General features: G+C 25.8%; 1 protein-coding gene across 3 annotated transcripts in view; it reads left to right on the top strand.

Moving 5' to 3' along the window:
• The window catches only part of LOC123304522 (elongation of very long chain fatty acids protein AAEL008004-like), a 42,530-nt gene that overhangs the window by 8,961 nt on the left and 19,613 nt on the right, over nucleotides 1-13,956 (top strand). The window contains exon 1 of one of the 3 annotated variants that reach the window (XM_044886366.1): nucleotides 10,085-10,198. The exons of the other annotated variants lie outside the window; for them this stretch is intronic. The gene's annotated coding sequence lies outside the window, so the exon portion shown is untranslated. Of the gene's footprint in view, nucleotides 1-10,084; nucleotides 10,199-13,956 lie in introns of those variants that run through there. 3 annotated transcript variants of the gene reach the window in all.

Here is a 13,956-nt window from a genome sequence, read left to right as displayed (position 1 = left end):
CCCTTTCCCGCTTAGATTTAAATATAAAAGTAAATAAACACCGCTATTATTGTTTTATTATTAAACAAATGTTGTTAACCTTTAAAATCAAAAAAAAAAAGTAATAATAACATCGTAATTATTAAAAATTTTTTATTTATTGTCAATGATTCGTGTAACCTTTTCATAATGTTTTGCAATGGGTAATCGTAATCTTTTTAGGTGGTATTCCAAATTATACCTAAGTAAAGATAGGATTTTATATGCAATAAAAAGCTATACTTTTCGATTACCAATCCACGGATTCCAGCCCATACCCAGTACGAAATTCAGAATGACCTGTTCTTTACAATTCTCCTTCGGTATAAGTGAAATTTAACACATTGTATTAGATTCAGACTAAAAAGTACAAGTTTAATGAACAAAAAAAATTCAAAAAGCGTGAGATGCTCTCTACATGCATTCTTATAATTTGACTATTTATCAGTAATCAGGCTCTCCACGCTTTTAACATTCAATTTTATATCAAGTATAATACAAATATTTTACTTTGAAGCCTCATGTTAATTAAGCTTTTAAAACTACGATATTTTAAATTTAAGCCTTCCTTACACTTTATTATTCAAATTTTCACTTTGTTTCGTATATCCAAATTCCGTTATAATATAAGGCCGATGGTATTATTCTACTGTTACCGACAATTTATAAACCTGAAAATTTTCTTATCAGGCAGACGTCTGGCAGTGGGTGAAAATTGAATTGAAAAGTTCAAGGAAGCAGATTCTATTCGTATTTACAGATCAAAATATTATAGAGGAGTTTACAAGAGCATTCATTATACGATGGTTATCTTGAATTTTTATGAATTATTATTCATTTTTTGAAAATTAAATTTCTCGTACGATGTAATTATAAAATGCTTAATATCAATGCTTATTTGCCCACTACCAACGAGAAAATGCTATAGAAAAGAAAAGAAAAGAACGACAGGTGCCGTGGGATACCCTGTATGAATTAATTGTAGTATTAGTTTAAAAAGACAAACTGTTTTAGTAGTCAACCCAATATGTGCGTAGATTACGTTTGGTTTCATCAGGATATTATGACATTACATAAAAATTTCACTGAACTTACTTTTAATTATTTTTAGCTTTAACTTGAAAAATAAAAATACAAATATTTTTGCATTTTCTCAAAATTCATGGCAAGCGATTGAAAAAGTTTTAGTTTCCTAGGTAACCTACATGTCGAATTTTGCTGTCGTTTTTTTTTTTTTGCACTTTGGTTTTATCTCCGAACCAGCAAACAAGTCAGAACAATAACATGCGATAAGGAACATTGTTCCAATAATTTGCTTTCTTACTCGACTATTCATAGCTGACGGTTAGTAATTTAGGAAGCATAGTTTTCTAAGCCTCCTGAAAGACTTGTCTGAAGTAAATATTGAGAGAATAATGAGCTTTATTTAATTTGGAAATTTTGCAATGTAAATGTTTAAGAGAGGCTACAATGAACTGGAAAGAAATACCCTGTGGTCCCTTTTGCTTAATTAATGTTTAACGGCACACACAATTTGCAAATCATATGAATCTAATCTCTATTTTTATGAATAATATCACAAAAACAATAGTGAAATTTTGAGTGAAATATCAATTTTATTGCCATATAGTAGTAGCCTTGTCTTAATATTTTGTGTATTATAAAATACTAAGTTTATACGAGTCATTGTGTTGGGTGGTCAAATATAAATGATTGCCTATATTATTATCAATAAATGTATAAACAACATTGTTTTTTATACTGACTTGACTTCATCAAAGTTAATAATAATATGTATACAAATATTTTTAGAATTACATGGTACGAATTAATTTTATTGCATTTTTGTTGTGTTGTATTTTGGATCGTAAAAACATGTGTACCACTATTTTAAATATGGTCGTTGGCAGCCCAGCTATTTACATGTTAAACTATGTTCTTAATTAATCAATAATGGAAAGATGTTATTTTCGATTGCACGATTTTATCTACATATTAAAATTATATTTGACACTTTTGACAGAATACTTTTTATGTGCGAAGAAATCAGGGTTAATTAGGTAGAGTTAAACGAAAAGACATTGTATTTTAAATAATTTAAGTCAAAAATACATTCAATAAAATTCAAGCATAAGATTTGTTGAGTTGAAAGGTATAACGTTTACTTTGCTTTTTCTTAATTACAAACCGACGCGACTTTTCGTTTTTAATAGAAGAAGAGTTGTTGAACATCTTTAAGGCACGGGTAATATATATCAAATGGTTCCAATCAAATCTAAAGCTCCTCAAGGTTATAAAAGATAGCTCTTAGCTTATCATTGATAATAATAGAGTTTAGAAACAGTATCTGTGTGCGGGTTTGAGTGGGTAATGCAAAGTTCTTAAAGTAAATGGTGGAAGCGATGGGAAGGTAAGCAAGTCTATAATATAATTATATAATTTGAGCATAATAAAAAAACTCCACTTTGGATTATTCCAATCAGAGATTTGTGAATAGACTCAATGGAGAAAAGAACGTACAAATTAATTCAGACAGTTTTGGCATTTTCGAAAGTTTTTTGGAATTTTTGATCGATGCTCAAAGAGAATAAATCAGAAATTAAAGTCGTATGTTTACAAAATATATAAATAAAATAAAATTTTGACGTGTAATTTTTTTAAACATTATTCACACGTTAACTTGTAAGAAGACATCTATTAAGTACTACTCACATGTTAATTAAAATTAACATAATATTCAAATATTTATTGCATTCAAATAAACACGCAAAAAATTTCTTTTTTCACACATTTTTAATTGGATAATAATGATTTTCATGGTTTATTTTTTAATATTATTAAGATTTATAACCTTCAATTTGATTGGGTATATCTGAAATTAGTTTATTTGGTTTTTGTTCCTAAATCTAAGTATGTATAGCAAAATAATTTAAAACATGTGAAAACAAACAATTGACTGAGTTAATTGTTGAAATACCATGTATAGGCAATGCTGATTACTATATCACATTACACATACATACATGTCAAACATACATAACTGATATTCCCTTTTAATATCTATATACTATAAAATTTGCGCATTATTTGCTCTCTCACGGGTTAACAGTAATGTTTACGAAAAAATATTTCAAACAAAAGTTTTTTTTTTTTATATAAGGAACATTTTTTACATTTAAACTTTTGTTCTATCTCTAACGGTTTACTAGATGGGTCCTACGGACCCAAGACCTAATTGACCTATGTTTCTCATTTACGAACTCGACCTCACTTTTTACGTCCTAAGCGCGCTATCAAAATTGTAGCTTGATATCTCTTTTCGTTTTTGAGTAATCGTGATGACAGACGACACACAGACGACAGACAGTCGACAGACAGACGACAGACAGATGAGAGACGACAGACGATAGACAGACATACAACCGGAAATGGACTAATTAGGTGATTTTATGAACACTTATACCAGATATTTTTGCTTAGCATCAATACTTTTAAGCGTTACAAACTTGGGACTAAACTTAGTATACCTAAAGAATCATTATTGGCAACATGAGGCGGTCTAGATTTTTAATGGGTCTCGCCCGCTAAAGTCGCTATGTAAACTACTGCACTTTTTTTTTTCGTTAAATTTATAAGTATATATTTCTTGTACCTTGTATCTGTATCTAGATACTATTATTTTTGAAGTATCTGTATCTGTATCTAGATATATAACCCTGTTTCTGGTACAGTTGGGTAAAATCTTTTACCCGAATATCGGTTATATTCAATCTTCAAGAATTGTAAAACATATAGAGAAAACCATTCAAAAATTCTGATCGTTGTACATACAACTATGGTGCTTTCGTTATTATACAAAGTTACTAACAAGTTACTAAAATAAATAACAGCTTTTATATTAGTTTTGACAATTCAATTAACAACAGAAAGAAATAAAATTGATTTATTCACCACAAAAATAATTAAGTTAATTATTTTATTTAATTATAAATTTATTATATTAACATTGCCTATTAAATTTTCTCTCATATGATAATTCATAAAACACATTTATTTCTTCATAAATAATTGAATTTAAATTTTTTTGTAGAAAATATTATAAAACGTATTATTTTATTAAATAATACTATTTGTATGTGTTGAAATAACTTCAATTAAATAATAATTATTTATAATTTGCATTTTCACATTATCGTAGGATTAGTTTTACCTGCCCCGCTGTCTGTCTGTAATCAAATCTTGCAAGTCAAATTTGATTTCCGATTGAGCTAAAATTTTGCATGCACATTTAGTTTGGATAACAATGCAGGGTAAGGTTGTGGCGTTCTGATTTTCCCATCGCTTCCACCATATTTGATATTTATACATTTTTTAAGTCTTAAATCAAAAATTTTAATAAAAAATATTTTTTAAAGGACAACCTTTTATTGTACTAAAAAGTAGAAAATAATTTTATCTTTGAGTCACTCATACCCGAGTATTTCTAAAAGTTTGAGGCGCTTAATATCAAGAATGAATCGAAAAATAATTAGGCACGTGGAGTAGATGAGGAGTTCCGATTCATTTTTGATATTTTTAATTGAGCGCCTCAAGCTTTTTCAAATAGTCGGGTTTGAGTGAGTGTTGGTGAATTAAGTACGGTGTTTTGAATGGGATTGAAAGAATGTTATTATAATATGTTAAAAGGTTGCTATGGCCACTGAACTGTTAATGTGATTTTGGCAGGGAATAATTTACGCACGAACTAGTGAATGAAATATTAAAATCAATTGTTTTAAGTAGATATATTTACACTTACTTTCAATTTTTTTAAATTTTATAATTAAAATTCATTAAATGTAATTCAACTTAAAATTTATTGTAATCAATAGTACTTTTTCTAGAACCACTGTTAAATAAACGTAATTACATATTTAAAATTGAAAATTTATTGATAAATCGAATATATTGAAGTAATATAAAGGTCCTAAAAATGTGTATAAATACAAATGTCTGCTTACTCATATTCTTGTGTAAGAATTTTGTAAGTATAAATTTTAAAACACAAAACTTGATTTAAAATGTATTTGTCTTCAAAAATTTTATAAACAGAAAAACTTTTTTATGATTAAAAGTGCCTTTTATTTGTTTGTAATATTGAAAGACTTGATAGAATACATAAAAATTTGAAAAAGTTCGATCCAAATCCGAACAGAATCCTATAATAATTATTAATAATAAAAACACAATTTTTATTTGATAATATAATTATTAAAAATAATAATTAAAATAATAATAATAATTAAAAAAGCGGAATTAATGCAAATAAAAATTGTGTTTTTATTATTAATCATTATGGAATTCCACAAATTAAGGCTCAATACAATTAATAAATCCTATAATGTTTTTCGAGATCATACAAAGTTAAACAAAAATAAATTTAAAGCGTGCTTCGATCTCTCGGAGAAGGGTTGATAAAAATATTCACCCTATAAGTTAAATGTACTTTATTAAATCATATCAATTTATCTATTTTTGCGTCAGATATTTATATTTATACAGGTAAGTAATATTTTGCAAGATTTTATAAAGACAAGATAATCTGTCTTTGGTTTTGTTATAAATAAAATCAGAGACAGGCAAGAATTTATGTTAATATCTTTAAAATGATATTTAATCGATGGAAACCAGTTCAGTGTTTCACTAATTAACATAAGAATATTTAAAAATTAGTAAAAACTCGATTTGTACAATGTATTTAAACTATTCATTTGAATAAATACTTTTAAGCACGGTAATCTTCGGATCTACCGTACAAAAGTAAGTTAGAAATTATAGAATTTTTATTTGCAGTTTTTGTTTGTCATTTTTGGCACAATTTTTGAATAAATCTTTTTTAAGCACCATGAATCTGTTCAGATCAAATATTTAAATTAAATTTAAATGCATTCATTTGAATTACAAATTACTATCTATCAATAAGTGTTTTTTTTTAAACATTATAGTATGTTACACATTTTTATTTATGTGAAGAATTTATTAAATAAATATAACTAAAGCACGCTTTTATGCACATTCGCGCTCAAATCAAATGCGACACTTAGGTACGTATATTTTTTGAGCGGCAGTGTATCTATATGTAATGGAATTTTCACTAGTTCAATTACCACACACTCCTGGATGTCTGAAGGAATTAAAATTGTATTAAGAAACAGTGACAATAAAATAATACCGTACGATCTACAATAATGGAAAAATTGATTAAAATTAATTTAATTAAAAATAGCCATGAATACTTTTTGATAGGAAAACTATGATAGAAGTGTTTAAAAATCAATAAAATTTCATAAAAAAATATGTCTCATCTGTCTGCCAGGTCGGTGAAAATTGACCTTATACCGCCCCTTGAACTATAAGTATTTTTTAGGTATGCAGTGTGAGAAAAACTCACCTTACAACTAACTCACTTTCCTGAAGTAAAATACAAACGTATTCCCTCGAATTAAATTAAATTTGGCTTCTGATAATTAGACAAGTGTATAAAATTGAATAGATCCTAATTATTTTTTGTTTTAGGTTAGGTTAGGTTATATTGGCTGTCCACAAAGGACACACTTATGCTATAGAGCCTATTGTGATACCAGATATGTGTTTTACCACCTTTCCGCTGATAATTATCAGCTCCTCAATTTCAGAAGCTGAGTGCACCTCCTTCATGCATATACCGTGCACTACACCAGTCCATATTGTTGCGACGGCGGGAATCGAACCCCCTACCCTAAGCATACCGCGGGCGGAATTGGTTACGAATTAACCAACTGAACTAATAGGGCGACATTTTTTGCTTTAAATACACTTTAAAAAATTATTAATAGAATAAAATATAATAAAATATATTTAATTGATAATAAATTCTTTAACAGCATTTATTACAGAATTTGTTTTAGGTAAATTTAAGTACCTGGTTACCTTCTTATTCTAACAGGATTTTAGTTTATTTATAATATTTCAATATTATTTAATATTTAGTATTATGAAAATAAAGATTGCATAAAATACAGATAAAATTTCTTAATCTTGATTTAAAAAAAAAAAAAAAAAAACGATTCTTTTTTAATGTCATATAAACATAAAATTATAAATCATCTAACGGAATATACCAGCTCAGTGAATACATTTATAATTGATTCTTTTTTTTACTTTGATTGAACCTTTGAACTATCATTATAAAATTAATAGTAATAATAATAATTAATTAAAATACAATATAAATTAAATGACACGTGACAAGGCAGGTTTTTTTTAATTTTTTAAATAATAAAACAATAATTAGTCCACGGGACAGCACTCTTTTTAATACTTGATCAATACATTATGAGTTAGTTATAAGATTAATACATACTTGAAACTTCGTGATTGGCTTCCTTTTTGTGAGTCTACCAAATTTTCTCTCTACGACTTTTTTCGAAAATGTTTATTTTTCTAATGAACAGAAAAACATCGTATTTAGGCTATCGATCTAAATCTATGACCACTATGCTATAAAACTACAGCACCGTTGAGCTTGTCTACCACCCCGAACATGCTATGCTTAATTATTTTTGTTTTTCAATATATACATAGAACACTTTTACTGAATTTTTTTAATAATAATTAATGTTATCAAGTGGCCATACTTAGTGTCAGCTTAATTGTCTGCTGCGTTTATTTAGTCCGATAGCATAAATATGACGTTATCATGCTTATTTGAAATGTAGCACATTAAAAAAAGCCATTAAAGAGAAATTTTGGTAGACTCGTCAAAAGAAAGCCACTCACGAAGATTCAAGTACGTATTGTACTACGATAATTTAACAAAAAAGGTTCTGTCCCGCGGACTAAATTTAATAATAATAATAATAAAAAATAAATTATATTACCGTGTAAAAGCATTTCCTTTTAAAAATACCTACGAGTAAATTACCTCGCTGATAGCTTCATATTCACGGAAATTTATTGAATAGCTTAATATTTTCTAAAAAAGAGATTTTTAGAAAGCTTAATATTTTTAGTCACTTTTATTTGACGATTTTGTGCTCTTTCAAACAAATAAGTTATATCTATATGGTTTAAACTAAATATTCCCGTAAATTATCGCCACTGCTTAGGCTCTAAGAAAATAAGCAGTTTTTTAAACCGTGATATTTTTAATATACAATTCTAAGTAGAACGATCTTTAAGATTTTTTCGATCCGATGTATAAAAGAGAAATAAAGCCTCATTAATTATAGTTTTAATGATGAGAATTTTCCAGCTTATATTCATCAAATGGAAATTTTTATAATCATTAAAATTTTAGGCAATAAAATGTAACACAATTATCATCTAACCAGTTTCTCAGGTATTTCAATCTTCCAATATGAACGGTTTGAAATTTTTGCGAAAACATCGAACTTTTTATTTTGGGCTATGAATGTAAATTACCATTATAGTTTTATTCAATAAATTGTAATAAATTTTATTTTCTACTACTTTATTTATTATAAAAGTTTTGTTTTCGCTTATATTAATCTAAACAAATTCTATCACTTAATTATCCGAATCTTTTCAAAGAACAAAACGAAACAAAACATTTATACTGTGCTCAAAAAATAAGGTATGACATTGTATTTATTTTTCAAAATCAATTTCACCCCCTTCAAAGTAATCTCTTCCCTATGCAATGCACTTATGCCAACGGATTTTCCAATCTTCGAACACTGGTTGTAGTCACTTTCCGGGATTGCCTTCAGTTGCCGTCTTCGCTGTGGCTTGAATCTCTTCTATCGTATCAAAACGGTGTCCCCGGAGCGGTCTTTTGATCTTGCTGAACAGCCAGAAGTTGCGCGGCGCCAGTACATGTGAATCTGTTGGTTGCGGAACGATATGGGTTGAGTTTTTGACGAAATGATCACGAATTATGAGTGCAGTATGGGATGGTGCATTATCGTGATGTAAAAACCAGGTATTGTCTTTCCACAATTCCAATAGTTTTAGGCGGATAGTGTTACGCAAATGACGCATAACGTTCAAATAATATTCCTTGTTGAATGTTTGGCCGGGCGGAAGGAATTCATAATGCACAAAAAACGCGCGCAATTTAAATTCAAATGTCACCTTATTTTTTGGACAAAGTATTAATTTTTTTGATATTGTGTTGTGTCTTATAAAAATTTCCATACAGAAGAGTAATAATATTAATACAAAAAACTCTGCACCTCATTAAAATGTACAATTCTAATTGGATAAATTTAAAAAAAATACTCTTCTAAAAAACATACACAGCTAGTTTTAGATCGTGATTTCTAACAGTTCAACACAAAAAGATATCCCTAACAAAAAATATATTTTTAAATTTTAAAGTTAAATCACTATCTACGCCATTCACTATACACCCATAATTAACATAAAACTAACCTTGAATTGCAAACCGGACCATTAAAAATTTTAAAAATATTAAACCGGAAACGAAAAGAAAATAAAAAAGTTTCATTAATTAATGTCAATAAAACAATTACTTATTTAAAATATTTTGACAGGTTATCAAACTTAAAATATAAACAAATAAAATGCAAAATTTAAAATATATAAGCGATCTTAATAACATAATTTTCAAATTGATTGACAATAAAAATTTCAAACTTTTAGATACAAAAACAAATTTTTTTTCTTATTTATTTATAATAAATAATTATTTATTCATAATAAATAATTCAACAAGTGGTTGTAGTGATCTGAGTTTCCCCACTACTCGTAAGTGATTGGATACTGAAGAGATTTTAAAATTTAAAAAAAGTAATAATTTTGTTTTATAACAATTTTTCAGTTTCAATGAAATGTTTATTTTATTATTATTGTAAACTTTTTGCATATAACAATAATATTTTTTTTTATTATTATTTTATATAATTTTTTAATATTTTGAACATAATAATGATAAAAAATGTTTGGTCAGCATAAATTTTAAATGAACATACATTAGACCTTAAATTATTACTAAAAAATTACAATTATTTTATTAAGAATTACTCGTTAATTTTAGTTTAATTTTTATTATTTTTAACAAAGTGGTTGGTTGATTGATGTTTAATAGTTTATTTTTTATTTTTCGAAACAATGAACAAGCATTAAATTAGTGTATATTGTTGAACATAAAACACCTTCGGTTTTAATTTTTTTGGAGGTATGTTTCTTTTATTATTTTTATTATTATTTGAAAAATGTTTTAAACTCGAATGATTTAAGTTGTAACAATTGTACAAATAGTTTATAAATTAAATTTTATTTCTTAAATTTGAAAACGGACGGCTATCAAATACCATTTTTAAATTTTGTTTAATTTTTTTAAATTTAATTTTTAATTTTTGTGAATTAAAAAGTGTTTTGTGTGTTATAATTATTTTATTTTAATTTTAAAAAAATATTTCTTATTATTTTTTTGTTCATAATTACGTATATATAGTTTCCGTAAATTGAAAATTTTTTGTTTATTAAATCAGAAGTAAGTTTTTTGAGTATAAAACATTTTTTAAACATTTAGGTATTCTTATTTTAAATTTTTTTCATGATTTTCCAGTAAGACTAAATTATCAGTAATCGATAAACTTAAAATTTTAAATTAATTTTTGTTCTAAATTAAAAAACATATGCAACAAATTTTGAACCATGAATGTATGGTACGATTCTTCTGGCTTTATGGTCAGTATCTTTTCTTTTTTTTTTTACATTATTCATATAAGTGTTATTACTATATGTTTAGAGGACGCTAGAATCTAGAACTAATGTAAATTTGGCTCAAAGAACAGATTTGTATTTATTTGGATCGACACAATTAACAATTTTTATTTTTACTTTTCGCTTAATTGCTAGTTTGTTATTTAAATGGAGTTTGTAAGAATTTTTTTCAATGTTTATATATTTATTTGTTATTATCTATAAAATGTTTTTAACAATTAAAACATTCTAAATACTATGAATTTCTACACAAAAGCTCTATCATTTTTGTAATAATAATGCCTATATTTTCTTAATAAATGGAAATCATTTTTGTGAAGTTAGTAGCCTTTGGCTAAAGCTATGTTTTGTATGCAACGATTAATACCTTATTTTATTGTTACCTGGTAGCTTTGGAATAATATATGATAAATATGATTCTACTTACAAAGCTTACCTAGAAAAAATAAATACAACATTTTTTTTAACAAGTTTTAAAATAAAATTAATTTAATTAGACATGAATTTTAATTAATATTGATAGTATCCAAAAAAAAATTTTGTAAATGTTAATAAATATACTTAAAATTTATAACCTACCTTGACCAAAATTTATTTATTTTTTTTAAATATATAGGTATGAACAAAAATATACCGCTTTATTGATAAAATTAACTAATATTTATTTAAGTTATTTTGATTTAAAAAATAAATAATAAAATGAAATCGAAGCAACTAGATAAAATGCCATTTTAGATGACACAGTTTTTGATCAATCACTCACTCACTAGTTAACTATTTAACCAGTATTTTAGACCTTGATTTACTAATAATATTTAAGTATTTTTATTATTATAATGCATTTTGAAATATACCTATAAAATTGATATGTGTATCTATGTGTGTAACTATACCCATAAAATATTACAATTATATAATTGAAATAGTTAATTAATTGTTTTTCATATAGCACACATTTAGAGCTGCATTAAAAATGAACCTTCTTTAACTATCATTGAATATAAACTGTCTAATTAAATTTCTTTTCTATTTTTCATATTTCGCGGTTTATTTAAAATAATTCATTAGTTCATATGTACAAGTTGATTTGTATTTACTGTTTCCTACCGAAAGAAGTTGATTCTTTCCAATGAAAAGAGCTTAAAACATTACAATTCATTTACGGTTTTTATCCAATTCATTCGGCTTTCGAAAGAATATTTTTTCCAACTTTCGGACAAAAAAAAATTGGTAATTTTATGAGAAACATTTTACTCTATCTCCAACAGTACTTTTAGAGGCAAGGCAAATTCTTCTTAAAAATTTGTTCCAAACATTTTATCGAAGACACAACATGTAAGACGCAAACCAAAACCTGGAGGGGCTTATATCAACTCTTATAATGTTTTATTGTCAAGAATAAGCCCCTTTAAATCGGCAAAATATGTTCTTTATGTTAAAAAATTTATAATTAAATTCGCAAAATATCTATTAATTATAGACGAACAGAAATATTAGTCAGATGAAAAATTTTAATCAATTAATTTATAAGGTAAAAAATTTTCCATTCAACATTTCCTTTACTATCCGGGAAACAAATTTTATTAAATGATTGTCAGGATAAATTTCAATTTACTAGTTTTTCATGTTAATTCACGCCTTGAATTTTAACCACGAACCGACAAATACACACATACTTACATCATTTTTCAAATATTTATATTTATACAAAATAGGAAAATTTGAAAATTGTTCAAAAAAACTAAAATTTTCCACGTAAAAAATTTTTTTTACTAATTTTTTCTATCAAAACTTTAATCTATACGTTTCATCCCCTTATACATACCTGCCATGAATTTTGAGCAAATGCAAAAATATTTTTATAATTTGTCAATATGTATTTTTTGTTAAAATTTTATATTTTATCATTTAAAAAAATTTAGTCGTGAAAGTTATCAGAAGTTAAAGATAACAAAGTTAAGTTAAAGTAAGAATAAAAACAAGGAAATTTTATGTTATGTGATAATAAATTTTCTGGTCAAACCAAACGTAATGTACGCACACATATTGAATTGACTGCTAAATCAGAAGTATGTCTTTTTTAAACTAATATAACAAATAATTTATACAGTAAAAACTAAAAGTAGTTATAAAATTAATTTCTCTAAAGAATCAAAAGTATTTGACTTCTAAAATTAATACCTTAAATTTTCAGAAAAATGTAAATTAAAAAGTAAGCGCTATATTTATAATACACCGAGTTCCTACCGGGTGTCCTACGACATCCCTCATTTTTTTTATATTATATGTATGTTTTTATAATATTTAAATTTATTCAACACAATATTGTAGGTATTTATTTGACCAATCAATCAATATCTAACACAATAATACTTACACGTCATTAATGTAATTAATATTTAATAATATTAAATTCCAATATCTAGTCTACTACTTCTAGTAAATTGTAGAAAATCATTTTATAAACAGTATTATACCACTGTTGTCTACTGTATGCTGTATCTCTGACCGCTACGCGTATGGCTGAACTTGATTTTTGTGGTATGTTTCATAATATTTTTTTAAGATTTAAGAAAAAAAAACTTAATTTTTTACCACATATTATTACGCAATTAAAATTATATTATTATTTTTAAAAGGCCAACGTATTCAAACCAAATTATTTCCATTAATTTATTATTTCTTTAAGTTATTTTTTATTTCTATTTATTGTCTTAACATTTTTACAATTCAAGGACGCCCTCGATTTAAAGAAAAAAAAAAGTTGATTATGTTTTAAGAATACTACAATTAATCACATATAAATATTTCACACCATAATAGTTTTGTTACTAAGTTTGTACGATTTTTTAACATATAAGTGTCTTTTTTTCAATTTTCTGTGAAATACAAATTCAAAAGAATATATTTTAAGTTAGATCAAACCTTAAAATTGTATTACTAGAGTTCATTACTTTTATTTTGAAAATTGTAACCATAATTAAAAATCACCGGTTTGAGAGTCTTTTTGTATTCGCACCGTGCGTGAGTTTTATTGGAGGCGTTTCCATGGTATCGATACATTACTTTAATTATAGAATTGTATGGATGCATTTATAATTGTATGGATTGCATTTATGACTTACATTGAAAATTTAATATTATTGTCTTACAAATTTAAATAAATAATTATGATAATTTAGATTTGAAAAATAATATTTGTGCAAT

This window comes from Chrysoperla carnea, chromosome 1 (assembly GCF_905475395.1).
Source record: "Chrysoperla carnea chromosome 1, inChrCarn1.1, whole genome shotgun sequence".
In the NCBI taxonomy this organism is placed as follows: Eukaryota; Metazoa; Arthropoda; class Insecta; order Neuroptera; family Chrysopidae; genus Chrysoperla; species Chrysoperla carnea.
The sequence above is the reverse complement of the archived record's forward strand: the minus strand, read 5'-3'. Positions and strand labels throughout refer to the sequence as shown.